At 32.0% G+C, this 5,000-nt stretch overlaps 1 long non-coding RNA gene across 8 annotated transcripts in view; it reads left to right on the top strand.

Moving 5' to 3' along the window:
• Positions 1–5,000, top strand: part of LOC149135151 (uncharacterized) — an 82,659-nt gene that overhangs the window by 26,024 nt on the left and 51,635 nt on the right. For 4 of the 8 annotated variants that reach the window (XR_016242286.1, XR_016242287.1, XR_016242288.1 and 1 more), the window contains one exon: positions 2,079–2,499. The exons of 2 other annotated variants lie outside the window; for them this stretch is intronic. This is a non-coding gene — a long non-coding RNA (uncharacterized LOC149135151). Of the gene's footprint in view, positions 1–2,078; positions 2,500–4,144; positions 4,330–5,000 lie in introns of those variants that run through there. 2 more of the 8 variants (XR_016242294.1, XR_016242289.1) reach the window with 1 other exon arrangement.

Below are 5,000 nucleotides of genomic sequence, written 5' to 3'. Positions count from 1 at the left end.
ATCGATACCATATGAATACGTTCCATTATTTCAAAACCAAAAAAACAGGTGTCAATAACATAGTATTGAATATTCCCTAACCCCATTATTTGATTTTTAAATAGAAGGGGTATAATCGATTAAATAAGCTTTTATGGAGTGAACTCTATGAAGCTGTTAGCTGTCTTTGGCGGTCCTCAGTTCTGTCCAACGCCAGATTTCCAACAAAATCCTATGTCAATACAGAGTTTATATATGTATATATATGGACCTGTTTTGTTTTCCTTTTCTTTATATTCTAGAGAAACATAATCGTTGTCATGAACTTTATATGAAGTACTTTCTTAGCAATAAACAGCTGATGGCTTCCATGGAAGCAGTATGTTTCAAAATTTCTAAACCGAGAATGTATCGAATTATATCAGTTCCCTGAATGAAACGAAATGAAAACTCCCAGTAGTATTATGCTGATAGTTTTGCGGAGGGGAATTAGAGTTCTTTCATTTAAATGAATTATGCTAGTTAATAGCAGAAAACATAGATGCTAATATATACAATGACTGACGTAAACTACAAGTCTTGCTGTAAAAGTAGATTATAAATTTGACACTAATCACCAAGTGTTTTATACAGATTAATTTTTGTGTCATACAATATAGGCAGAGGAATTGCAGTATAATTCATAGTTCCTATGAATTCAGAATTACGCTATAATTCATAAATCTACAATTCGTAAATTGTTTCTTTTTGTGCGAGATGATATTTACTTGTGTGTGTGTGTGTTTGTGTATGTATGTATGAATATATATATGTATAAATGTGTGTGTGTGTGTTTACATACATTTACATAAATAAATGCATACGTCATAATTACACCATCGTTTCAGAAACAATCCAAAAGATCAGATGATACTACCGGCATATGAGTAGAGCCGTCTCTTTTTTTTTGCGTAAAATACTTTTTAGTTTGAATAATTACGCCAGTGGCGAAATTTACTATCAAGTAACAGACTTTTGGCCGTGTCTTGTTCACTGTGATTGCAAGACATTTTTCTTTCTATCAAGAGTCACGTTTCAAAAACTATATAAATAACTTCCCGCATACCATAAACAATTTCACACAAATTTGTTATGATTTCTGCAACCTGAAGTAAGAACTTTGGACTTTATTCGAAACAGCTATGACTTTTAGAAATGTGTCTTTTCTTTGAAACCTATTGAAACTGTCCCGAACAATTTATTTAGAATTAAGCAAATATTTTAGAGATTTTCAAAACAAAGCGTTAACGTATTGAATTCGTTGAGCATTAAAATGTTAACCAGAAATAAATATGCACTGACATATGATAGAAAGATCCAATTACATATTTTAGAAAGTTAATTTGGATTTTTCTCTCCTGAGTAAATAAACCAAAACATGAATGGCTAACGGAACTGATGTTTAGAAATTTTATTTGGCAGTAAGGTGACCTCGTTCGAAGCAGGCCTTCTCGCCAGATTACTAGGCTGTTAATACAGTTAATGTCGTTTCATTTACTATTATAGTTTCCTGAAATAAATTTAGAGCACATTTGCAAACAGCTTCTAACAAAAACATTAGTCACTGAACCTAAAACGAAGTCCAGTGATGACACCATTTATGTACATGTACCGATTCCATTCGCATTCACTTGTTTGGTTGTGTCTCATAATACAGTTTTATATGCGTATAAGTAACTGAAACCAAAATGTTCTGTAGATTAAATACGTTTTAAATATTTGCAGCATACAGTGATATTTTAGACTGGTTCTGAAAATTTTCATTTATTGAAAAGAATTGTTTAGTTTGACATGTTTTTATATCAGAGTTTATGCGCGTTAAACTTTGTCGTTTCCATAAAATTTGATGCTACTGAAAACATATCTTTAGTGGCTTACACTTATGAGCCCATACATTTACTACAGCTTCTATACACTCTGCTTTGTATCATTATTTTCAGCACCTCCTTTCGCTTTCCATCAAAGTAATTTGTCTCATTATTTTCCTAACTCTTAATGCTAGATTCAATAAACCATTTTATCATTTATTTGCAAGACCATTAATACTTGACTTTGTACAGGGAAAACTCAATCTCAAAGTTATCTTAGGAGCCTTCGATTCTTCATCCGGTCCAAGAAGCAGGACACCTGTCGACTGAACAACCTTTCCCTTGGATATCTACCTTAGAGACAAAATTTCAGGGGAGAACTGAGTAGCCAGTTATATAGATTTGAATTCTGACTGATATTTACCACGGAAAGAAAAAGAATGCATAATTGATCTCGACAGATCTCGAAAACAGAACGTAAAGATTTGCAGTTAAACATCGTGACGCATTTTCTTCAATGACCTAGCGATTTTGTCAATATCCTGCATTCATACTTAGTAAGACAATGAAATGTTAAAGATAATCATCATATTTTAATAAACAATTTACTTAATTATATATACATGAATTCATCCGCAGTACATTATCATTGCAATAAATGGAGATAAACTTATTAAAAATTGCTTTTTAGTCTGATTGAGAAAGGTAATTTCAGAAGGTGATGTATTTATTATGCAGCTGAAGGTGTTGCGTTAATTAGAGGGTCTGATAGAATACCTTATGGTTCAGGCTCTCTACACTCAAAAATTAATTCAGCCGAAGTCAGCTTTTGGAGTTAATATATAAATTACCTATCCCGTACTGAGGCCGATTCTTCTTCAGTTTCAATTTCTCTATTTTTTTTCTCTCTAAAAAAAAAAAAAATGACTGCGTTCTGACCCGTAGAGGAATAGGTACCATCAAGTTTAAAATTCCCTAAACACTCCGTATATAGAAACAACACAACGATTCCATCAAAAGTTGTGTATAATTATACATCTTGATAGGTAGTTAACAAATCTGGAGCAAAGAACGGTGGAAGTAGAGAAATGACAAAACTTTTCCTGACAAATTACTATTTTAAATGAATTTGGAAATATGAATAATTAAATTACCGCTTCTCATTTACATGGATCATAAATGTATGTGTGCGCGTATATACGTACAAGTAAGAGAATGTGTATCCATGTTTCTCTTCGTCTTTATGCGTTCTTGTAAAAATAATCATTATTACATCATATTCATATTTATATATGTGTATGTGTGTATGTCTGTGTGTCTGTGTATATGTGTGTGTGTGTGTAAGCACAAATATGTATAAGTGTGCGCATGTGTTTGTGTAGTTATATAGACACATGTATGTACATATACAAAAATACATACACGCGCACGCCCACGACATGAAAACACACACAGATGCACACACACACACAGTCACACAGACACACACAGACACGGGCACACACACACGGGCACACGCACACGGGCACACACACACACACACACACACACACACACACACACACACATGCAACGGTGGTGAGAGGAGAGAGTGTGGGTTAGAAACATGAGACACTGAAGTGAAACCAACAGAGAAATTGTAAATATAAGAGGGAGGGATCATAAATACAATTGCTGGCAAACGTTGCCATAAAAATTGAGCAGTTGATTACCTAATTGTATCATATAATCTCATAAATACTCGTACGCAAATTATTTTTGCATTGAAAACAAAATTAAATGAAGAAAATTACGTACATACTGATTCATAGAGAGACCTTGTAGAGGAGCAGACATACAAATATACACGAGTCAGTTTAAAGAGATCATTTTCATAGTGTAATTTCCAATGGTTAGAAAACTGATTTATATGCTTGTGTATATATTTTTTTACCCTAACATTCAATTATATTTGCATTATTATAACCAAAACTGTAAAATTACCGAATGTATTTTTTCTGCGACTAATGATTAAAATTTCTCTCATAGCCATTTTCTAGGGATTTGTATGGTAAATGTATAGTCTATTAACAATTTAATGTTTAAAAGATGTTAACTAGGAGGCAAATGATGCGACCAGTATAATAACTATATGAATGTGTTATTACATCGTTATGTAGCAGTATATGTATTTCAGTACAATATTTTATTGCTATTTTCTATCGTATGATCGCTCGTATGGCTGGTCGAACACCCACTGAGCTGAGAGGGAGACGGTTTAGATTTTCTAGAAAATAATGTGATTTAAACGTGACCACTACATTTCATTCGCATTTCAGATAACAAAACCAGTTGCTAAATGAGTATATTAAAATTCGAACCATCAGCTAAATGGATGACCGTTCACTCTCGTATTGCATAGCATCCCTTTTGTTTTACTAACTACTCCCCGAACGAAAATCTTTGAAATGGGATGAAAATACTAAGAAACATTGAAGTATTAAACGTGCATTACTCATAATAAATTAAACTCAGTCTCCATATTTGCTTTATATATATATATATATATATATATATATATATATATATATATATATATATATATATATATATATATATATATTAATAAAATACAGGGTAGCAAAGAAAATTTTAGAAATTTTATTTTACCACCAGTGGTCTAGCGAGGGTAAAAAAACAGTCAATAGACTATGTATTATTCATTTAAAATACAGAGATGCCTGTAATAGGACATCTAACCCGCTAGAAATAGCAGCATGTGGTATGTAGTCTTGCTGCTATTTCTAGCGGGTTAGATGTCCTATTACAGGCATCTCTGTATATTAAATGAATATATATATATATATATATATATATATATATATATATATATATATATATATATATATATATATATATATATATGTATGTATATATATAAATGTGTATATATATATATGTATGTATATATATATATAGTGGGAATTTACAATAAAACAAAAGACAAAGACGGGTGTGTAAATAACAAACATACGTATTAGTTTAACGCTCGGAAAGTGAGAAAGTATTTTACGTTTCGAGCCAACGCTCTTCGACAGAAAGGAACACAGAAATAAACAGGGAGTGAAAATAGAAAAAGGTTTAATGGCTAGTGATCGATCTTGGCAAATGCCGGACAGAGGTCTCAAACAAGAG

Source organism: Octopus bimaculoides, chromosome 6 (assembly GCF_046866305.1).
Source record: "Octopus bimaculoides isolate indiv1 chromosome 6, ASM4686630v1, whole genome shotgun sequence".
NCBI classification, from domain to species: domain Eukaryota; kingdom Metazoa; phylum Mollusca; class Cephalopoda; order Octopoda; family Octopodidae; genus Octopus; species Octopus bimaculoides.
This window is presented reverse-complemented; position numbering and strand designations above follow the sequence as displayed.